General features: G+C 48.7%; 1 pseudogene; it reads right to left on the reverse strand.

The window, feature by feature from the left end:
- Positions 1–5,722: 5,722 nt before the first annotated feature.
- LOC114700432 overlaps positions 5,723–24,275 on the reverse strand; it is a 47,770-nt pseudogene continuing 29,217 nt past the window's right edge.

Raw genomic sequence — 24,275 nt, forward strand, 5'->3', positions numbered from 1 at the left:
CTCAGTTATTCAATAACAGAGCAGGACTTATGTACCCTCCTCCCAGCGCCCAGTCTGTGTTGTCGTTCCTCATTGGCTGGGCATGATCAGGAACTCTGACAGCTCCTGTTGCTAGGCCCTCAGGCAGACTCTAGGTTGGCTCTTAAGGAATACATTATGTGCATGCCTTGGCTACTGGTCTGATCCAATTTCCTGACCCTATGGGCTTGTCCTACTACAGGGAAGGATCCTAGACCTATGGAAAGGAGGATGCTTGGTGTAGGGAAGACTGCTTGGCCTGTTTATCCCTGCCCCTAGGGGTGCTCTTTCCTGGAGGTGCCAGGCAGGGATGAGGGAGATGATACTAGGACCAGACAGGGTCATATCTATACCACAAGGAAGCCTTGGGGACCCTTTCAGTGAACACTCCAGGACTGAAGCCTTGGTCCAAACCTGAGGTAGATGCATCTGAACATCACATCAGTAAACTGGCTTATAAAGGGATGTGAAGCATAATCTTTTGAGGCAAGGCTTTGATAGTCCAAGCCAGCATTAAACTGGACTTTGAACTTCCTCCTGCCTCCATCACCCATGCACGGGGATTACAGGCAGAAGCCACCACCCCTAGTTTGTACAGTGCTGGGGCAAACCCAGGGTATCATGCATGCTAGGTGAGCACTCTCCATCTGAACCATACCCCAGGCCCAGGCATTTTCTTTTAAATCACTGCTTGCTCTTTTTGCCTTGTTGACATGAGAAGGCTCTGTGATCCCACCCTGGTCTGGTCCATGTCCCTAGGTGAACAGGGAGGTGAGAGAAACTCCCTTCACACCCACCAGGACTCTGAGTAAGGTAAGTCCTTCCCAGGTCCATAGTTTGCTTGCTGTCTGGGGATCTGAAACAGTATGGTGCATGAAGCCCAGGGAGGCAGGAGTGTGGGGACTTGAGTTTGAGCCCGTTGACCATCTTGTTGGTGACAAGGAGCCAAACGTCCAAACAAGCACTTCAGGTTGGTGGGTGGGGTATCCAGAAGTCTGTAGAATGGCTGCTGTCGGCATGGCCCTGGCTCCTGTTTTCTCTCCGGCGCTGTCAGGCAGTACCAGGTGACCACCATGGTCAGGATGGCCCTCTCACTTGGGAGCAGGCAGGAGGTATTTCTGGAGCGTTTGTTCCTAAGCTTCCAGAACTCTTGCTGCAGCACTACACAGGGACCCTCCCTTACAAGTCAGAGTCTTCTCCCAGCATCCTTCCCATCTAATCAGCACTGCTACCTTCACTAAGAGCTGTGAAATGTGGCCTTTGACCGTCCAGAGTTCATCCACACCTTCTAGAAGCTTTGGTGAAGAACTCACTGTGGACAGGACTGAGGCAAATTCTGGAGGTATGAACCTGAAGGAAGACTTTCAGTTCAGACATATAAGCCCATATTTTGCAAAATCACCTTCAGAAGAACCAAGCTAGAAGTCTGGTGATGCACACCTGTCATCCCAGCACTTGAGAGTCTGAAGGTCAGTGTCAAGGACAGTCTGGTCTCCATGGTGAATTCCATACCAGCCTGGATACATAGTAAAATGCTGTCTCAAAAAATTAAGATCTGGGGCTGCAGAAATGGCTGAGCTGTTCTGAAGAGTTTGTTGGCACAGGGGCCTTAACTCCAGCTCCAGAGGATCCAGTGCCCTCTTCTGATTGCTCCTACACCTGTGTACATGCAAACCCACACACAAAGAAGTAATTAAAAGTAAAAAGCAAATCTTTTGTTGTTGTTGTTGTTTTGGTGTTTTGTTTTGTTTTTTCCCTGAGACAGGGTTTCTCTGTGTAGCTTTGGAACCTGTCCTGGAACTTGCTCTATAGACCAGTTTGGCCTTGAACTCACAGAGATCTGCCTACCTGTGCCTCCTGAGTGCTGAGATTAAAGGTGTATTCCAACACCGCCTAGCAAAAACAAATCTTTTAAAAACAACGATGAATTAATAAAGGACTTAAAGAATAGGTAAACCTGTGCTAAGAAAGTACTGAGGAGAACAGAAGTCCTCAAATGCCCAGGGTTCTTTCTGCCCTTAGGTATAAGTCTCCAAGTTTTATTTTTTATTTATTTATTTATTTATTTATTTATTTATTTTTCGAGACAGGGTTTCTTTGTGTAGCTTTGCGCCTTTCCTGGAACTCACTTGGTAGACCAGGCTGGCCTCGAACTCACAGAGATCCGCCTGCCTCTGCCTCCGAGTGCTGGGATTAAAGGCGTGGGCCACCACCGCCCGGCTCCAAGTTTTATTTTTAATGAACTAACACTTTGTATGCTAAGAAAAAGTAAAAAGGGGCAGTGGTGGCGTACGTCTTTAATCCCAGCACTCTGGAGGCACAGGCAGGCAGATCTCTGTGAGTTTGACACTAGCCTGGTCTACATACGGAGTTCAAGACAGGCTCCAATGTAACACAGAGAAACCCTGTCTCGAAAAAAAACAAATAAAAAGGAACTATCCAAAAAAGAAGAAGGAGCTATGAGTGACCAGCCAGGTGTGGAGGGCATGTCCTTAATCCCAGCTCTTTGGAACTCACAGGTAGATACCAGGGTTTACCGATGAGTATATCTAATGATCTTAGGACCCTGAGATGTCTACACTCTCATGTCCACTGAATCACTGCTTACAACTGCTGAGAAATGGAGTAACTGCCAATATAGTGGAGCACATCTGCAATCCCAGCTACCTGAACCATCCTCCTTGGATAATTTATCCACACCTTGCCTCATAACAAATAAATAATCAATTAAAGAGGGTGGCTGGAGAGATGGTTCAGTGGTTAAGAGTACTTGTGGCACAATCATGAGGACTGGAGGGTTTTTGTTTTGTTTTGTTTTTTTGGTTTTTATGGTTTTTTGAGACAGGGTTTCTCTGTGTAGCTTTGGTGCCTGTCCTGGACTAGCTCTGTAGCCCAGGCTGGCCTTGAACTCACAGAGATCCACCTGGCTCTGCCTCCCAAGTGCTGGGATTAAAGGTGTGTGTCACCACTGCCTGGTGAGGACTGGAGTTTTAATCCCAGAACCCATATAGTGAGCCAGGTGTCCCACAAACATCTGTAACTCCAGCTCCAAGGAAATTGATGCCTTCTGGTCTCTGCAGGAGTACACAGATACACACACACACACCTTTGTCTGAGTGCATGCCCTAGAGCGTGGACAGACAGACAGACAGACACACACACACACATACACACACACACACACACACACACACACACACACACACGGACACACGGACACGGACACACGGACACACACATGGACATGGACACGGACACACACACATCTTTTGACAGTTTAGAATATCTAGATGATGAGCAGCTTAAACACTCAGGAGGACACATAGAGACCAAATCCTCTCATCCCAGGTTGCTCCTCTGACAGTCTGCCCAGATGGCGACCACTGCAGCCAGTGTGGCTGTGGGCTTATGATGGGGTGACAGGCATACCCACACCAGGGGGCTTCAACGGGGGTGGTAATGTGGAGCCCACAAAGCCTGACATCCCTTACCAGGGAGCCTGGCTGGCAGAGCAGTAATGTGCAAGGTCTTGTGTTTTTGAAATCAGTTTCTGGAGTGTGCCCAGAACCCGGGTACCCATGGTGTTTCAAATGCTTGGTTAACCTGACTAGAAACTGAAACATTATTTCACACTGAAGAACTGAAATGTAAGCTCTAATGAGCAAGTTAATTTATGGTAAGAACCTGACTAGTAGTGGAAGTGTAAAGCCAAACTAACCCTCATTATTAACAAGTCCGTTCCATCAGTGGCCATGGAATCAGTGGCCATGGAAAGCTGTGCCCACTGTGTGGGGGTCACTGAGATTTGTAGAGCTGGGCTGTCCAAGTGTTTGGCTTCCTTGAGCAAGCTGTGTGGTGTTTTATATGTGAGTTAATTAAACTAAAGTGATTTTATTCTAGAAAAAACAATGCTTTTTTAAATAAAGGGAGGGGTGGGGTGTAGGTCAATAATAGCACATTTCCCCTGAATATGAGGTCCTGAATTTAATCTCCACTCTAACACTCACAAGGAAGAGAGAGAGGAAGGAACACTTAAGTGTTCAATCAACAGTGAATGGACAGTCAAAATTGAGGTCAGCCACACAAAGATGACGAGGAGAATCCTATCATTTTCAGTAAGATGGATGGAAAGAACTGGAGACCATTATGTTTAGTTAAAAAAAAAAAAAAAAGGCCAGAAAGATGAGCACCAGGGTCTCTCACCGATGATATCTATTGTAGTTGAACACCATCATTTGAGAGGATGGTGGCTCCGAGTCTGTGGGGAAAGGCCCAGGGGAGAGATCATCACAGGTTCTATGTTACAGTGAGGTAGAAGCAGACTCTCTGGGGTACAGTTGGTTCACTGAGACCCCAGCCCTGGACGTGTGACAGCCATGGTCATTTAAAGGGCAGAGCTAAGATCTGGGAATCAGGTCCTCCTGGGAGTGTGGGATGAGGAAGTGCAGAGGCTGGACTCTGCTCTGGACACACTCACAGTACAAAGTATAAGACTGTCCTCGCCAATCCGAGCCCTAGGGAGGCAGAGCCAGGCAAATTTCTGTGAGTTCGAGGCCAGCCTGGTCTACAGACACCAAACTACACAGAGAAACCATGTCTCCAAAATAACTATATATAGAGAGAGTATCCTCTGGTGTGGGAAGGCCCTGGGCTATGGGAGTGGTGGAGTTTATCCACATCCCTGTTATTTCCTGAGAACCTCTGCTGTGTTTGTCTAGGCTGCCTCTGACCTGGGCCTAAATCCCCCGAGCAGCTGGGACTGTAGTGCAAACCACTGTACCAAACTGTGTTAAGAAAGGATTTTATTTCAGCCACAGTAGGGAGTCTTGGCTAACCTTGAACTGAAAATGTAAGCTGGCTCAGTTGGGCTGAGATTTAGCAAATGGTAGTGGAGACAGCCTTCCAGATCCAACCTCGTTGCCAAGTTCTCCATCCCAGGCTTCCTAAGCATGAGCTGCCAGGGTGGGGGCCTAGAAAGCGGGACCAGAGAAGTTCACTGCTACCTACTCCCTGGGCATGTTTACTGTTGATTAGCCATTTAAAGGAAGCGGGACTGCCCTTGGCGGTGTTTTCTGAGACTCATTGTTGGGGGGGGGAGATTATTTTGGGTTTAGAGAGCACTGACTTGGGTCTCCCCCACACCAGTTCAGCCCCAGTAACAACAGGCTAAGGCACAGGGCCTGGGGTGCATGTCATACTGAGAAGCTCTTGTGGCCTGTTATTATTTCTTCTGAAGGATTTGTATCTTTGGAGGGCAAAAGTCACCCAGGCGTTCTTGGGAGGAAGCAGGGACCACATCTAGCATGTCAACACATGTGGCCTGTGACTACACAGGGTGCCCTGGCTATGGGTGTGAAAGCAGTTGTGGAGTCAGGAAGCCTCGAGTCCACTATGACCCCATTCTCTGTATCCTAGGCCACAGGGGAGCTGGCTCTTTGGGGTGTTGGAGCCGAGGACCAAGGATTCCCCAGGCTCTCAGTGACTTTTCTCCATTGGATGGCCTCCAGCCCAAATAACTAATTCTTCTTTCCTAAGTCAACTCCGGGTCCTAACGAACATGAGAAGTAGTTTGAGAGAAGCCCAGATCATACCATGGCCTTGTCCCGGCAGGAAGCTTACATTCCCTTTACCCTAATGGTACAGTCCTTAGAGTATGGTGGCCGAAGGAGGCAAGTTGTTAACGGCAGCATGGCCCCCAGGCAGTTCCACACCTCCTACTTGTGAGGAAACACTCTGGATGGTCCAAGCAGACTCTCCATCTTCTTTGGAGGATCAGGGATGCTCTCTGAAAGTGGGGTGAAGCCCAGCAGGAGGACATGTCTCTCATAGGCCTTGGTCTGCTTAAACATGATGTCAGTCCCATGCAGGTGATCCAGCACACCCAGCACCCCGTAGCACTGGTTGAACCTGAAGGATGGAAGAGAATGTCTCAGCTGAACCTGGTGGGAAGCTGTGGTTCTCCCTGGTTCCCAGCCCTCCTTCCCATGCTTAGCATCACCATGCTGCCCGGCTATAACAGCATCCTGGAGCATTGGAAGTGTTCCCTTTGAGGGTTGTTTTAGGGTTTTTGTTAAAGTTGAGAGCCACTGTGTGATTATGAACTGGAGGATTGAACCCTAAGCCTTCATATCCGTGGGCAAGTGCCTGCCAGCCCTCTTCTGGGTATTGTGCATGACTACTTGCACAGGACCAGAGTGTGGGGCATTGATGTCTTTACCTTGTTCTTCCTGAACCTGGAGTTCACCTTTTCACCAAATCCACTAAGCTGTCAAGCAACAAATCCCAGCTATCCTCCTGTCTCCTCAATGCTAGGGCTGTAGGTATGCACAGGACCAAAGCAGACATGTGGTGGGTGCAGAGATACCTCACTCTAGAGACCCACCTGCTGATTCCTGGATTAAAGGCCTGCCACCATGCCTTGCACCTCTTTTCTCAAAACAGGGTTTCTCTGAGCATCCTGGGCTGTCCCAGAAATCATTTTGTAGACGAGGCTGGCCTTGAACTCAACAGAGGTCCAATAGCTGCCTCTGCCCCAAGTGCTGGCACTAAAGGCAGCCCCGCGATGCCTGGCTCGGTAGCCCTTGACTGGCTCCGGGGTGCAGAAGTTAGAACTTCATGCAGACCTAGGCGAGTTCAGATGGGCTGAGGGGCTCCTTGCATCAGAACACCTTGGAAAACATTAGGAGGCAGGCTCCCAGGCCATGATTCACAAATACTTTGGTTCGTTTGGAATGGGACCCAAGAACCTGTGTACTAAGTGTCTAGTGTCTTAGGATGCTCATACATGAAAAGCCGGGGATGAGGACAATTTTTGGTGTGGAACCTTGAATCACAGCACTTAGGAGACAGAGGCAGGAGGATCTCTGAGTTTGAGGCCAGTCTGGTCAACATGAGAAGTAGGATAGCAAGGACTATATGGAGAACCCTGTCTCAAAACCAAGGAAAGAGCCCACATTGCAGAAAAGTGCCAAAATTTTATGCACACAGGTTCCAGGAGATGATTCAAGCTCATGAGATTCAACAGGCCCAGAACCCAAATAATGGTTAAAATTCCAAACTGGCTGGGCAGGGGTGCTACATGCCATTATCCCAGCACTCAGGGGCAGAGGCAGGTGGATCTGTGTGATTCGAGACCAGCCTGGGCTACAAAGTGATTTCCAGGAGGTGCAAAACTACACAGAGAAACCCTGTCTCAAAATCCAAAAAAAAAAAAAAAAAAAAGGAGGTGGCCCTACCTAGAGATCATCTTCCCTGTACCCAGGTGTCCCCCTGACTGGCTCACATTCAGATGGAGACTCCACTGTCTGCAGACACTTGAGAAAGGGTGCTGTTGGCTTACTTGACGTGGTGGTAGTGGTGGAACTCAGGCGAGCGCAGGAAAGGCAGGTGATAACCACAGTGGGAGATAGTGGCGCTGAGGAGGGCCAGGGACAACCACACAGTGATGGAGGACAGATGAGAGCCCATTGCTAGAGGACCCACCATAACTGGCAACATGTTGGAAACCTGTAGGAGAAAGGATGATTCCGGGAGATGGAGGGACCCAGCTGGGTGTTCACTCTGCCCTGAGTAGTGCGAAGGGAGACCTTGGCTTGTAACTTAGGACACTCAACTCAGCTTCACCTTCCTCTGGAGCAGAGTCAGTGTGTAGAAGGTTGGGGACAATAATGTAACGCACACTGGGCACCTGGCAAAGCCAAGAGATGGCAGCTTTTTCAGTGGGAAGAAAAATTAAAAAAAATTAAAAGATCAGGGAACCACCAGCCTCCATTCTGGAGCTTCAAGGGCTATATTTACCACGTGTTCAATAGGGTGGGCATAGAGTGAGATCACACCAATGGGTGCTGTCCATTCATGATGTTTCTTGTGAATTTTCTTGTACAACGTTGGGTGGTGAAGGAGCCTGGAAAGATAATTCATAGTTGGTAATTGCAAACCTTCCCTTTGCCTCCATCCTGAGCAGATCATCAAAGCAAAGGTTGGAATGAGGTCCACATCTGAGGGGCTGGCATCTACTCCTTGCCCTCCTCTAGTCTGACTGTGGACGATGAGTGTGGCTTATGCTGTCTGCCAACCCCAGTGGTGAAGGTAACTGATGCCATAAAGGACTATCAGGAAGTGGATGGGAACTGACCCGATCTCCCAAATAGGGCAGCTCTTCTTCACCAGGCTGTAGCTTGAGTTTTTCTGCCTTGCCCACAGTCAGGACAAATCTCTGTCACCCGCCAGTCCACAGCCGCTCAGACCCAACCAAATAAACACAGAGACTTATATTGCTTACAAACTGTATGGCCATGGCAGGCTTCTTGTTAACTATTCTTATATCTTAAAGTAATGCATTTCTACAAATCTATACCTCGCCACGTGGCTGGTGGCTTATCGGCGTCTTCACATGCTGCTGGTCATGGCGGCGGCTGCAGCCAGTCCTTCTGCCTTCCTGTCCTTTTATTTCTCCTCAGTTAGTCCCGCCTATCCTTCCTGCCTAGCCACAGCCGATCAGGTTTTTTTATTGACCAATCAGAACAACTTGACATACAGACCATCCCCAGCACAGCCAAGTGCAGACTATCTCAAACACCTGCACTCAGGCCCATGGTCCTAATCATCCTCTATACGGACCTGCTGGGTAACGCCACAAAGAACCCAAGAAGGGCTCCCACAGGACATACAGATCATCCAACAGCACTAGGCAATGTGTTGGAGATTAAGTTGTGTCTTGAGCAATTTTAGATGTGGACCTGAGGAAGAGACATTCAGTGGCCTCTGCTAACCAGTGAGCTGTTCTAGGGTGAGGCCAGCTGTGTGCATGTAGAGAACTCACCGATGTGAGTAGTAGAACAAGATTTCCACCACAAGGGTGAAGAGGGCCAGCTCCACGAGGAACCAGTGGAAGGTGGGCAGCTCTCGGCAGCAGGGGTCTCCCCTCCACTTGAAGAAAGGGTAGAAGATGACCAGCATGGGAAGAGAGATCATAGTCTGGTTGAAAACAACTGTGCGGATAGACTGACGCAGCTTCACGGGGTCCACCTGCCGGGCGACAGAAGGAATGGAGAAAGGGGACTATGAAGTACGTCTCTACCTGACCTGCTCAGGGTGGGCTTCTGGGAGTGACTGGGGTAGTCCACAGTCTGGGGCTGGCCATGGTGAGCCCTACAGCCCTTGCCTGTCCTGGAGAATTCCTCACCAGAGCATAGGCCCTGTGGGCCAGGGTCTGCCACTACTGAGTTCTGGCCTACAGAACACCCAGTGCTCTACAAGGACAATAAAACAAGTACCAGTGAAACACACAGGAACAGAGAAGCAGTGATGACTGCCTTAGCCATCTTGATGAAGGATTTCAGAAGAGGTCTCCGACCTCAGAGCATGCTGGACTGTCCTAGCCACATAAAGGGAACAAGGCATCTCAGCTTGCTCTGCTTGTGGCCAGTCCAGAGATGAACAGGTGACACACTGGTCCCAGGAGAAAAGGCTAGTGGTCACTTTGCATTGCCTAAGAACTGTCAGCCTCCAGCCACTGCCCTGGTGCCTGCAGGATACCCCCTGGGTATCTGAGAATTAGGACTAGAGAAACGGGAAGGAGGCATCAGCAAAAAGACTAGAAACAATACAAGTCATCCAGTGCCACAAACTTGGAACAGTTTAGGAAAAAGTTATATCTCAAAAGGTGGGCCGGGCAGTGGTGGTGCACGCCTTTAATCCCAGCACTCGGGAGGCAGAGGCAGGCGGATCTCTGTGAGTTTGAGGCCAGCCTGGGTCTCCAAAAGCGAGTTCCAGGAAAGCGCAAAGCTTACACAGAGAAACCCTGTCTCGGAAAAAAAAAAAAAAGTGTGTGGATGAGTCTCCTATATTTTTCTTACATTTCTCACTGTTTACAACTTCCTTACTATGGGAATACCAGTGCTGTAAGCCTAAGAAAATTATATATATATATATATTTGTGTGTGTGTGTGTGTGTGTGTGTGTGTGTGTGTGTGTGTGTGTGTGTATAAACAACTTCCTTACTATTAAATGCTTGGAAAAAGAGAGCCAAGAGGAAGGCCAGAGACTGCATAGCCCGTTGTGAGAGGCTACATAGACAGTTCTGAGAATGGCATAGAGGACTCTGAGACGGTGTAGACAGCTCTGAGTGCAGAGAGGACTCTGAGACAGTGTAGACAGCTCTGAGAAGCTGCAGAGAGGACTCTGAGACAGTGTAGACAGCTCTGAGAAGCTGTAGAGGACTCTGAGACAGTGTAGACAGCTCTGAGAAGCTGCAGAGAGGACTCTGAGACAGTGTAGATAGCTCTGAGTGCAGAGAGGACTCTAGGACAGTGTAGACAGTTCTGAGGGCATAGTTGGCTCTGTCAGTGAGCGTTGCCTCATGGGGAAGCATAACAGAAGGCGGTGTGGACTTGGGTGAAGTGAGAGAGGGGCTGGTTTTGGTTTTGGAAATAGTCTTGGGGCTGGAGAGATGACTCTGATTACCAGCACTGGCTGTTTTTACAGAGCACCCAGTGTGATTCCCAGCATGCATGTGGTGCAGCAGGAGCCAGGTTAGGAAGGAGGAGATGGAGAGTGTCTGTGTGGGCAGGCTGGGATGCTAGGAATGCCTGCTCCATCAGCTCCCACTGCAGCCTATTCCTAGGATCCTTTGAAAGTCAGCACCTCCCACAGCTAGCCAGGCTCTAGATGGTCCCAAGCTCCTTCCTGATGTGTCCTCAGAAAGTCTGAAGCACAGCTGTGCCGGCCTTGGAGTTTCATGGGTTGAGCTCTGCCTCTTTGGCCTGGAAAGCTGAAACTTGAACGGGTCCCTCACCTCTAGACCTTGTCCTCTGCGAGAAGCCCCCCCACTGCCTACTGCTCTCTAGTCACTGCATACAGAAAGGTTTCCAGGTGGCACACGATATTTAGAGCTGTAGACTGCTGAGGATCTGTAGGAGCCCTGCAGCTGGAAAGGCCCAGGGTGGGGCTGGACATGGGCTCAGTGGGTAGAGGGCCTTCTTGTGTCCTTGGAGCCCTGGGATTGATCCTCAGCATTTTAGCCCAATGAGGTGGAGGAAGGAAGATAGGAGTTCAAGGTCATCCTCAACTATATAAGAAGGTGGAGGCCAGCTTGGGCCAATGAGACTCTGTTTGGATTGGAAGCAGGGAAGAAAGAGGATGTTCTAGTCTATGTCATGTCCTACCCAGGGTCCATGACAGAGCTTCATCTGAAACATGACAGTTCCCACAGTGCTCAGCCTGAAGATGAAGGCATTCAGTCATGCTGGCTGCTTCAGAGACAGAAGGTCTGCAGATGAAAGGGTCTTACAGGCCACATACTGACACAAAGACTTCCAGGCTGTTCTGCCAGGGGGAGCTGAGGGAGCCTCCCAGCTCTCTGGCAGCTGTCCTCTCAGGAGGGGACCATTTCACAGGGCTCCAGCAGGACTCCTTTCCACCTAGTGCCTTCAGTGTCAGGCTGGGCAGACTCCTTGAGAGCAGAGGTGACTCATCGGGCACCTGGGCAGGTTAAGAGCAGATTGCCAGGAGAGTTGGGTGGGGCTGAGGGAACAGCTTGTTTTCATAATCACCCTCTGCAGGGTTGTGTAAGGGAAGATTGTCTGCAGGTTGTCAAAGCAGCAGGAAGGCAGGCCAGACTGCAGTGTGGTGGTTGGTTCAGCTCCTACAGTGAGCAAGTGCAGCAGCTAAGAAGCAGGGACTGTTCCTGTCTTCCTGGGGTTGTCTTGACAGTTCACACTACTGGCTGCCTTGGATGATGGTGGCACACGCCTTTGATATCAGCACTTGGGAGGCAGGGGCAGGCGGATCTCTGTGAATTCAAGGCCAGGCTGGTCTACCTAGTGTGTTCCAGGACAGCCAGAGCTACATAGAGAGATCCTATCTTAACAAAAATAAATAAGGATTTGTTAAAATGACTACCTCATACATACACAGTCTGCACCACCACTACCACCGGCCACAGTGAAGTTTCCTCCCTTGGGGCAGTGTATGTCTGGTTTCCATGGTCTCATGGTGAAGTGCTGCTGGTGTCTCTGAGACAGCCAGGAGGGCTGAGGCCGTCATTTCTTTCCCTAATAAGCTAAGTACAGTGTCATGGGGCACCCTGTGCTGGGAATAAGGAGACCAGGACTTTGGTCTAGACTGGCCACTGGCTGAGTGGACTTTTCATTTTGTTTTTTTAGTGGTGTGTGTGTGTGTGTGGGTGTGTGTGTGTGTGGGTGTGTATGTGGGTGTGGGTGTATGGGTGTAGGTGCCTCTGTGTCCTGATGAGCACCTGAAGGTCAGAATAAATGAAGTTTTTCTTCTTCCTCTGCGTAGGTTCCAGGATCAAACTCAAGTCTTCGGCTTGGCAGCAGATAGATGACCTTATTTGCTGAACTATCTGACTGGCCTTTTCTTTTAGACAGGGTCTCATGTAGCTCTAGGTACATTCAGACTTCTCATGTAGCCAAGGATGACCTTGAACTTCTAATCCTCCTGAATCCACTCTCTGAATATTGGATTATAGCTGCACACCCCACATGTGCATGCGTGCTTTGGGGGTGGAACTCAGGGCTTCTTTCAGGCTCGACAAGCACTCTACCAGCCAAGTACACACACACACACACACACACACACACACACACACACACACACACACACGCTCCCTTCTCTCTAAGCTGGATCAGGTCACCTGGAAGGTAAGTCATCTTCTTGCCCTTGCCCTGACTCCCGTCCCTGCATCCCTAGAACTAACAGCTGTACTGACACTCACCGGCTCATTCTTGCCCAGTTGGATGCGGTAACGGGAGATGAAGGTGGGTTTCCCTGTTGTGTCCACCACCAGCAGAAGGCCATTGAAAACCCAGAAGCAGAGCACAGGAACGAGGACAGTACCTGAGGCAGAGAGCAGAGGGAGTTAGAGCAGCCCTGGGTATCCCAGTAGCTCATTAGGAGGTTGTGAACACCTGCATGGATCTGTCCCTGCCTGGTGACACACTGCTTGTGTCCTAGCCATGGAACCTGGAAAAGTCACTAAGTGTCCGTATTTGTTCCGTCTTGTCTGTCTCTGTGTGTTCCCCCCTCCCCTGTGTGTGTGTTTGAGACAGGGTCTCACAGTTTACTCCAGGCTGGCCTTGAACTCATTTAACCCCTGGCTCGGCCTCTCCAATGCTGGCATTAAAGGTATGTCTCACCACACTTGGGGTTTGGGTTTTGTTTTGTCTGGTTTTGAGACAAGGTCTCACTCTGTCCTAGGTTGCTTTAAACTCACTGATAGTCTAGACAGACTCCAAACTCATGGCAATCCTCCTGCCTCAACTGACTGCTGAGATAAAAAAATGTTGCTGGCTGTACCCTCTAAGCACAGTTACTGATGACACTCCCTTTAGCTCAGAGGAGTGTTCCTTATGGATGGTGAAGCAATTTGGCCACCTATTCTATTATTCCCAGTGCTGACACTCTCTATATATTTTAGAAGTGGGAAGGTGGTGGTACAGGCCTTTAATCCCAGCACTTGGGAGGCAGAGACAGGCAGATGTCTGTGAGTTCAAGGCCCTCCTGGTCTACAGAGTGAATTTCAGGACAGCCAGGGCTGTCAACACAGAGAAACCCTGTCCTCCCCCCTAAAAAAGAAAGAAATTTTAGAAAAAACTGATTGAAGAAAGGAGGCTCAGAAGTTCAATGGTCATCCTCAGCTCCACAGCCCATTCTAGGACATCTGGAATACTTGAAACCCTATGCCAAGAAGAAGAAAAATAGAGCTGCAGGATGGTTAGTGCTAAAGCTCTTATTGGACAAGTCTGATGATCTGAGCTCTACCCCACAAACCACATAAACGTACAGAGAGAGCAGTAACTTCGGGCCTGTCCTCTGACCTCCACACACTTAATGTGCAATATGCATGTCCCTGCCTACATCCCACACACAATAATAAATAATAAGAAAATGCTGACCAAGTCACACTTAATGTGGCTGTAGGTTTCACGCCTACATTCTCATATCTTTAATATCCCGTCTGTGGCAGTTCCAAGGGACATGACAGTGTTACCTAACTACTGTGACCTCTTACAGGATTGGGAATCCTGAGGGACAAGGACATTGTTTCACTGTCTTTATCTCCTTCCTTTAACCCTTCCCTTCCCCATCAAACACAGTGTCTGGGGTGGGAGGGCTGTAGGAAGGACATGGCCAGTGTGGGAAGAGCACTGGTAGACCCATTCTGCAGGATAGTTGGAATGACTCTGAAGTGAAAAAGAGAGAGAGACAGAAAGGAAATTCACATACGGTTGTGCATAGAAATGCTGACACAGCATCTTTAAAACTATCAAGAAAAGCCGGGCAGTGATGGCGCATGCCTATAATCCCAGCACTTGGGAGGCAGAGGCATGTGGAGCTCTGAGTTCGAGGCCAGCCTGACCTACAAGGTGAGATCCAGGACAGCCAGGGCTACACAGAGAAATCTTGTCTGGAAAAATCAAAATAAAATAAAAATCACAGGAATACCTGGGGGATAGAGAGACATGGCTCAATAGTTAAGAGCACTGGCTGCTCTTCCAGAGGACTCAGATTCAATTCCCAGTACCCACAAGGTGGCTTCCAACCATCTGTAAATTCAAGGGAAACCAATACCCTCCTCTGACCTCCCAGTTCCTGTATGAGCATGGTGCATGGACATAGATGTAGGTATACACACAAACACATACAGGAAATAGATTGTATTTTTTAAATCACAGGAAACATTTAGAGTAGCCTAATTGTCTGTGAGTAGGAGATGAACTAAGAGTCCTTCACATGAAAGAACAGGGCTGGCACTTTGAAATATTAAGCCCTTGCTCACGGGGCAGTGGGCTACAAGTATTCAGCAAAAACCTTGGTTAAAACAGCAGGCTGGGCAGTTAGTAGATCTGTAAACCTAACACTCAGGAAACAGAGGCAGGAGGATCTCTGTGAGTGCAAGGAGAGCCTGGTCTATAAACTGAATTCCAGGACAGCCATGACTACATAATGAGACCCTGTCTCAAAAAACACAACAAGGTCGAGCAGAGGTGGCTACATGTCTTTAATCCCAGCAATCAGGAGGCAGAGCCACCAGGATCTCTGTGAGTTCAAGGCCAGCATGGTCTACAGTGGGAGATCCAGGACACGCATCAAAACTACACATAGAAATCCTGTCTCGAAACCCCACACCCCAAAAAGAAAAAACCCCACAACAAACAGCAAATTGAGCCCACAAGCAGGTAAAGCCTTGCAGCAAAAATTGATACCTGAGTTCAATTCCCAGTACCATGTGGCAGAAGGCAAGAACCAACTTCTGCAATTGTCCTCTGACCTCCACATGCATGCTCTGGCATGCTCATGCCTCCTTCACATGCACATGTAGTAAATATAATAATGATAGTAAAACAACAATAAATTATAATAAACAAGTATAGGGAAAGAACAAGTGTGGAGCCCAACACACAGCCCTCAGTCTGGATCCTCACCTATAAGGAACAGCATCCACTCGTTGCCTTCAAATGTAGACAGCAGTTTCTCCCACTGGGTCTGCCAAAAGTAGCCAGAAGCACCCAAAATCTCTGAAGATGCCTTGGAGGAAAAGCATTTATGTGTCTGTGAGTAGACTGGGAAGCTAGCTCTTTCATGCTGTGCCTCCACCCCAAAGGTCTGGGGCACACTTACCATGTGACTGAGTTCCAGAAGGCTACAGACAAGAGCAGCCCAGAGCCCAGGATGAGAGCCGTCCTCTTCATGGAGCCCCAGATGTGTCCTTCCTGCGGGAGGTGAGGGTGTCAGGCTGATCAGGCTCCTGCTGGGAGCAGGTGGATGACCTTTCCCTGTCTGTGGAAGGTCCTTCTCTACCAAGGGCTCTTGGCTGTGTCTGGTGTGTTTGTGAAAAACCAGGACTCTAGACTGGGTGAGGGAAGAGGATTGCCCCAACTCCAAGATACTGTTGAGCAAGTTGCCGCCCAGATCTGGATAGGAAAGGCATTGAACAGCTGTGCCATGCTATGTCATCAGACCTCATGGCAAAGGTAAAGAGCCACTCAGTGTGTCCTGGAGTCTCTTTTTCATGGTCACAATTACAGTCACAAAATGGTGGCACAAAACTAATCCCAGCTCTTGGGAGGTGGACACAGGTAGATCAAGAATTCAATGTTGGCCTGGGCTACTTGAAACCCTGTCTCAAAAAGTCTACTAACAACCACTGGATGATGGCCCTTACACAATCTCCAAAACATTCTAAACTAGAGGTCATAGAAGGCATGAAACCAAGTAGCAGGGTCCCAGGCCTGTCCCAGTGTGACACCCACATCCCTTGTACTGTAGACATGGATGACAAATGTCACACCACACTCTTCCTCAGCCTGCTGGGCTCTGCTTATAGTCCTTCAGAACATAATTAGTAGGGCAGTAGTGGATCATGCCTTTACATCCAGCACTTGGGAGGCAGAGGCAGATGGAACTCTAAGTTCAAGGCCAGCCTGGTCTACAAAGTGAGTTTCAGGACATCCAGGGCTACACAGAGACACCCTGTCTCCAAAAACAACAAAAACATACAACATACTGGAGGTGGGGTCCCTATGATGTGGACACCTGGGCTCACTGGAGCTAATGACTAGGACAGGCATGGAATTTCATGGAGCTGACCTGAGAGGACACTTCTTTCTACCAGACTCAAGACCTGAGGGGCCTATGGTTTCCTTGGTCCATTCCCAGAAACCTGAATCTTCAAGTCAGCTCTCATCCCTGTCCATTCTACTCTCCATCAAAAGATAAAGCATCCTTTTCACAGCCAGTGAAGGTACACATTAGGCACAGCCTCAGGAATGTACTCTCTCATCTCTCTTTTCCCACTCTTATGTCTCTTCTCTACCTGCCTCTGTCTAGATTGGATTGCCCAGACCAATCACAAACTTGTTCTTTGTGTGTGTGTGTGTGTGTGTGTGTGTGTGTGTGTGTGTGTGCACATGCCAGATGCCATCCCTGGGTGTTGATCCTCAGGTCTGCCCACCTTGTCTTTTGCAACAGAATCTCTAACTGGGACCTGAAGCTCACTGATGAGGCTTGGTTGGCTGGCCAGCAAGCCCAAGGTCTCAGACTGTGTTTTCCTCCCCAGGCCTGGGATTACAATACATACTGTGGACCCTGCCTTTACATCCCTTCTGGGATTGAACTCAGGTCCTCATGCTTACTTGGCAAGTACCTTAGTGACCAAGTCATCTCCCCAGCCCCAGAACTTCTTCTCTGACACAAATCACTCTAACTTTGACAAGCTTCTTTGGCTGTCCTAGTGAATCCCTTAGAGTGTTCTGAGGACAATTCAACGACTTTCAGGACTGTTAGGGGATTTTTTGTTTGTTTGTTTGTTTTGGGTTTTTTTTTTTATTTTTATTTTTGAGACAGGAACTCACTGTGCTGTCCTAGAACTCCTTATGTGAACCAGGCTAGCCTTGAACTCACAGAGATCTGCCTGCTTCTGCCTCTGAGTGCTTGAATTAAAGGCATGCGCCAGCACTGCCCAGTCAGTTTGGGGATTCTAAAACTCTTGGATTCAATAAACTGCATTAGTCAATGAAAAGTTGAATTTCAGAGCTGGGTCTGGTGGTACACAATCAGACACATATAATAAAATAAATCCTGTTTTAAAATTACAAAAAATAGCCGGGTGGTGGTGGCACACGTCTTTAATCCCAGCACTCGGGAGGCAGAGGCAGGCGGATCTCTGTGAGTTCGAGGCCAGCCTGGTCTACCAAGTGAGTTCCAGGAGAGGCGCAAAGATACACAAGAGAAACCCTGTCTCGAAAAAAAAAGAAAAAAGAAAAAAAAATTACAAAAAATAAAAGGAAAGTGTGAATTTCAAGTGCAGGATTGCTCAGGAGTTTTTCCTGATCTCTGCAGCAGGCCAGATAAAGGACAATGGTCCCCTTGGAGTGCAGGGACATGCAGTGTAGAGCTGAGCTGGGTCAAAGGATGTCCCTCCAGCTCTCAGTGCATGACAGCTTTATTATCTCTACAGCCGTTGAAGAAATGACCAGTTCCAAAGCTCAGGGCTGAGACAGAGAGCAGAGGGTCAATGTAGGAGGCTGTGGGCTTTCCATCTCTCTCTCTCTCTCTCTCTCTCTCTCTCTCTCTCTCTCTCTCTCTCTCTCACACACACACACACACACACACACACACACACACACACACACACACAACCGAATACCATGTGTTGTCTTAAAGGGTTTGGAGCCTGTGCTCTCTGCCTGGTCACTAACATGAGAATGTCACCTTGGAGCAGCCACCCCTGAAGCCTTGAACTGTAAAGGAAACATAAGAGAGCCAGGCGCTGGTGGCACACATCTTCCATCCCCACACTCAGGATCCAGAGGCTGGTGGCACACATCTTCCATCCCCACACTCAGGAGCCAGAGGCTGGTGCATTTCTGAGTTTGATCCCAGCCTGGCCTACATAGAAACACCAGGCCAGCCATGGCTATGTAGAGACAAAAGGGAACAGGAGACTGTGGAGCCCCCAGGGAGGGGCTACCCTTCACCAGCACATGGAGAGCAGGTGCTTACCTGGTTGGACTTCCCATGATGTCTTGGGCTTTCCATGTCTCCTGTCATCTGCAAGACAAAGTACAGGTTTGGGAGTCCCTGCCACATGCCGCTGAAGAGGGGACAGTGAAGGAGGACAAGGTTCGCACCAGACAAACTGATCCTAAAACTTATACTGGGCAAATGAACAGTAAAGAGCTAAGAAAATGCCAGAAAGAAGGAGTGTTGGGAGGGGCAAAGACAAGGACTGTGAGCTCTGCCAACACTGAAGGCAGACTCATACAGAACTGACTGTGGGGGCTGGAGAGATGGCTCAGCAGTTGAGAGCCCTGGTTGCTCTTCTAGAGGACCCAGGTTCGGTTCCTGACACCCACATGATGGTTCAAAACCATCTGTAACTCCAGTTCCAGGACATCTGATGCCCTCTCTGGCCTCCTTAGGCACCAGGCATGTATGTGGTACATACACTTACATGCAGGCAAAGCAATCATACACTTACATCCTTAAAAAAGATTATGTGCAGGTGTTTTTGTGTGTTGTGCTATTGCACATGAGGGCAGGTCTCTGTGGAGCCTGAAGAGGGCATCTCACAGAGTGACTGGAGGTGGAGCTACAGGTCACTGTGGGACAATGAATGTGACTTCTGGGGCCTGAGCTGGGTCCTCTGAAAGTGAGGAGTGCTCTTATTGACTGAGCCATCTCTCCAGCCCTGCCCTGTTCTTTATTGTTCTTCTTGGTTGTTTATTCTATTTAATTAGGAGTGTACATGAGTTCTTCTCAGTTGTTGACTTGGAGCCACAGTTCTCTGGAGGAGTCGGCCTGGGCACAGCTGGGGCATGCTGAGATCCCCCAGGGTCTAGTGCCTGCCTTGATTTGCCCCTGGTCTGGCTAGTGAATAGCCTTTTGTTTTATGACAGAGCTTTTTTTTTTTTCAATTTCAAAATTTGTGTAATAATTTTATTTGTATATTATTAAGAAATTGTTGGGGCTGGAGAGATGGCACAGGGTTTAAGAGCACTGGCTGCTCTTCCAGAGGTCCTGAGTTCAATTCCCAGCAACCACAATGTGGCTCACAGCCATCTCTAATGACATCTGGTACCATCATCTGGCTTGCAGGGATACATGCAGGCAGGACACTGTATATACTAAATAAATCTTTTTTTAAAAAAAGTATTTAAAAAAAAAGAAATTGTCTATTCACTTTACATACCAACTACAGATCCCCCTCTCCTCCCTCCTCCTGGCCTCAGCCTTCCCCTCTAACCCACCATCTATTCCCACCTCCTCCAAGGCAAGGCTTCCTGTGGGGAGTCTGCAGAACCTGGTAGATCCAGTTGAGGCAGGTCCAAGCCTCTCCTCCTGCACCAAGGCTGCACCAGGTATACCAGCATAAGCACTGGGCTCCAAAAAGCCCCCTCACATGAGGGGTGTGTTAGGGGGAAAGACGGGCAGCGGGAGAAGGGAGGAGAGGTGAATCTGTGGTTGGTATGTAAAATGAATAGAAAATCTCGGGGGCTGCAGAGATGGCTCAGAGGTTAAGAGCACCGACTGCTTTCCCAGAGGTTCTGAGTTCAATTCCCAGCAACCACATGGTGGCTCACAACCATCTTTAACAAGATCTGATGCCCTCTTCTGTCCTGCAGTCATACATGCTGTATACATAATAAATAAATAAATCTTAAAAAAAAAAAATCTCTTAAATAAAAAGAAAAAAAAAGCCCACTCATGCACCAGGGTCAGATCCTGATTCAAGAGTTCAAGCTAAACAACTGTCTATGCAGAGGGCCTAGTCCAGTCCCAAGGGGGCCCCATAGCTATTGGTCACAGTTCATGAGTTCCCACTAGTTTGGTTGTTTCTGTATGTTTCTCCATCATGATCTCAATATCCCTTAATCACGGAATCTCTCCCCTCTCTCCTACTGGAACCCTGGGGTTTGGCCTGGCGCCTGGCCTCAGATCTCTGTATCCTCTTCCATCAGTTACTGGATGACAGCTCTATGATGACACAGTATTCACCAATCTGATTACCGAAGTAGGTCAGTTCAGGCACCCTCTTCACTATTGCTAGTAGTCTAACGTGGGGTCATCCTTGTGGCTTCTTGGGAACTTCCCTAGTACCCTGTTTCTCCAATTCCCCTGATGTCTCCCTCTATCATGGCATCTCTTTCCTTGCCCTCCCACCTTTTCCCTGTTCTAGTTTGACCATCCCGTTCCCCTATGTTCTCATCCCCCATGCCTTGCTCTCCATTACCCTCCCTCACCCTCAGTTTGCTCATGTAGATCTCATCTATTTCTCCTTCACTGGGCGGTCTACTCCTCCCTCTTAGGGTCCTCCTTGTTAGCTATCTTCTCTGGTTACCCTGTGCTTATCTAGTATCCACTTATGAGTGGGTACATACCATGTTTGTCCTTCTGATCTGGATTACCTCACTCAGGATGATATTTTAAGTTCCATCCATTTTCTTGCAAATTTCATGATGTCATTTTTTTTTTTTTTTACTGCTGAGTAATACTCCATTGTGTACACAGAGCTTTAATAAGTTCGTGGATAGATACTCAGTTTCACTAGCTGTAAGGGACACTGAGCTGTCCCCTCACACTGGTTAGGACAGCTACTGTGAAATGCAACACAGGGCGGGGGTGTGGCTTAGTGACTGGAGCTGGAGTGTAGCCCCCAGGAAGCTCCGGGTTCCCACCCAACAGCAGACAGGATGATGCAAGAGTGCCTGGAATCCCAGCACTCAGCAGTCAGGAGGACAGGAGTTCAGAGTAAGGAAGTTTAATGGGATCCATGTGGTGGGACACATTGTCATCTCAATGCTGGGGTGTCAAGGACAAAGGGATCACTGGGCTCATTGGCCAGCCAGTCAGGCTAGCTGAATCAGAACACTCCATGTTCAATGAGAGATCCTGCTTCAAAAGTTAAGGTGGATAGTCTGGCATGGTGGTGTATGCCTTTAAGTTTTAGTTTACAGTGTTGGGAGGCAGCCAGGCTACATAGTATTAATGAGGTGAAGAGTGATTGAGGAAGACATACAACTTCAACTGTGGACTATACACACAGACACACACACACACACACACACACACACACAGTCACTGACAACTACGTAGCAATTTCTCTTTGTCCCTGGTAGGCACTCCCAGCATGGTCTGATTCACAAGGCCAGCAGACCAGCCCAGAGGAATAGGTCACCATCATCCCATTGCCCACCCTGTTGCCTGGGGCCATACCCAGCCACAGGGATTTAGGTCTCCTACCCCAAGGTGGGACAAGGGGAAGTATTGCTTGGATTTAAAGACTCTCAGGGAAGGGGGTGAGAAGGCCAGTGTCAACAACACAGACATGGGGAGTCCATTGAAAGCCAATAATAAACTCAGTTATTCAATAACAGAGCAGGACTTATGTACCCTCCTCCCAGCGCCCAGTCTGTGTTGTCGTTCCTCATTGGCTGGGCATGATCAGGAACTCTGACAGCTCCTGTTGCTAGGCCCTCAGGCAGACTCTAGGTTGGCTCTTAAGGAATACATTATGTGCATGCCTTGGCTACTGGTCTGATCCAATTTCCTGACCCTATGGGCTTGTCCTACTACAGGGAAGGATCCTAGACCTATGGAAAGGAGGATGCTTGGTGTAGGGAAGACTGCTTGGCCTGTTTATCCCTGCCCCTAGGGGTGCTCTTTCCTGGAGGTGCCAGGCAGGGATGAGGGAGATGATACTAGGACCAGACAGGGTCATATCTATACCACAAGGAAGCCTTGGGGACTTTTTCAGTGAACACTCCAGGACTGAAGCCTTGGTCCAAACCTGAGGTAGATGCATCTGAACATCACATCAGTAAACTGGCTTATAAAGGGATGTGAAGCATAATCTTTTGAGGCAAGGCTTTGATAGTCCAAGCCAGCATTAAACTGGACTTTGAACTTCCTCCTGCCTCCATCACCCATGCACGGGGATTACAGGCAGAAGCCACCACCCCTAGTTTGTACAGTGCTGGGGCAAACCCAGGGTATCATGCATGCTAGGTGAGCACTCTCCATCTGAACCATACCCCAGGCCCAGGCATTTTCTTTTAAATCACTGCTTGCTCTTTTTGCCTTGTTGACCTGAGAAGGCTCTGTGATCCCACCCTGGTCTGGTCCATGTCCCTAGGTGAACAGGGAGGTGAGAGAAACTCCCTTCACACCCACCAGGACTCTGAGTAAGGTAAGTCCTTCCCAGGTCCATAGTTTGCTTGCTGTCTGGGGATCTGAAACAGTATGGTGCATGAAGCCCAGGGAGGCAGGAGTGTGGGGACTTGAGTTTGAGCCCGTTGACCATCTTGTTGGTGACAAGGAGCCAAACGTCCAAACAAGCACTTCAGGTTGGTGGGTGGGGTATCCAGAAGTCTGTAGAATGGCTGCTGTCGGCATGGCCCTGGCTCCTGTTTTCTCTCCGGCGCTGTCAGGCAGTACCAGGTGACCACCATGGTCAGGATGGCCCTCTCACTTGGGAGCAGGCAGGAGGTATTTCTGGAGCGTTTGTTCCTAAGCTTCCAGAACTCTTGCTGCAGCACTACACAGGGACCCTCCCTTACAAGTCAGAGTCTTCTCCCAGCATCCTTCCCATCTAATCAGCACTGCTACCTTCACTAAGAGCTGTGAAATGTGGCCTTTGACCGTCCAGAGTTCATCCACACCTTCTAGAAGCTTTGGTGAAGAACTCACTGTGGACAGGACTGAGGCAAATTCTGGAGGTATGAACCTGAAGGAAGACTTTCAGTTCAGACATATAAGCCCATATTTTGCAAAATCACCTTCAGAAGAACCAAGCTAGAAGTCTGGTGATGCACACCTGTCATCCCAGCACTTGAGAGTCTGAAGGTCAGTGTCAAGGACAGTCTGGTCTCCATGGTGAATTCCATACCAGCCTGGATACATAGTAAAATGCTGTCTCAAAAAATTAAGATCTGGGGCTGCAGAAATGGCTGAGCTGTTCTGAGAGTTTGTTGGCACAGGGGCCTTAACTCCAGCTCCAGAGGATCCAGTGCCCTCTTCTGATTGCTCCTACACCTGTGTACATGCAAACCCACACACAAACAAGTAATTAAAAGTAAAAGCAAATCTTTTGTTGTTGTTGTTGTTTTGGTGTTTTGTTTTGTTTTTTCCCTGAGACAGGGTTTCTCTGTGTAGCTTTGGAACCTGTCCTGGAACTTGCTCTATAGACCAGTTTGGCCTTGAACTCACAGAGATCTGCCTACCTGTGCCTCCTGAGTGCTGAGATTAAAGGTGTATTCCAACACCGCCTAGCAAAAACAAATCTTTTAAAAACAACGATGAATTAATAAAGGACTTAAAGAATAGGTAAACCTGTGCTAAGAAAGTACTGAGGAGAACAGAAGTCCTCAAATGCCCAGGGTTCTTTCTGCCCTTAGGTATAAGTCTCCAAGTTTTATTTATTTTTTATTTATTTATTTATTTATTTATTTATTTATTTATTTATTCATTTATTTATTTATTTTTCGAGACAGGGTTTCTTTGTGTAGCTTTGCGCCTTTCCTGGAACTCACTTGGTAGACCAGGCTGGCCTCGAACTCACAGAGATCCGCCTGCCTCTGCCTCCCGAGTGCTGGGATTAAAGGCGTGGGCCACCACCGCCCGGCTCCAAGTTTTATTTTTAATGAACTAACACTTTGTATGCTAAGAAAAAGTAAAAAGGGGCAGTGGTGGCGTACGTCTTTAATCCCAGCACTCTGGAGGCACAGGCAGGCAGA

The sequence above is a fragment of the Peromyscus leucopus genome, chromosome 8b (genome assembly GCF_004664715.2).
Source record: "Peromyscus leucopus breed LL Stock chromosome 8b, UCI_PerLeu_2.1, whole genome shotgun sequence".
Classification (NCBI taxonomy): Eukaryota; Metazoa; Chordata; class Mammalia; order Rodentia; family Cricetidae; genus Peromyscus; species Peromyscus leucopus.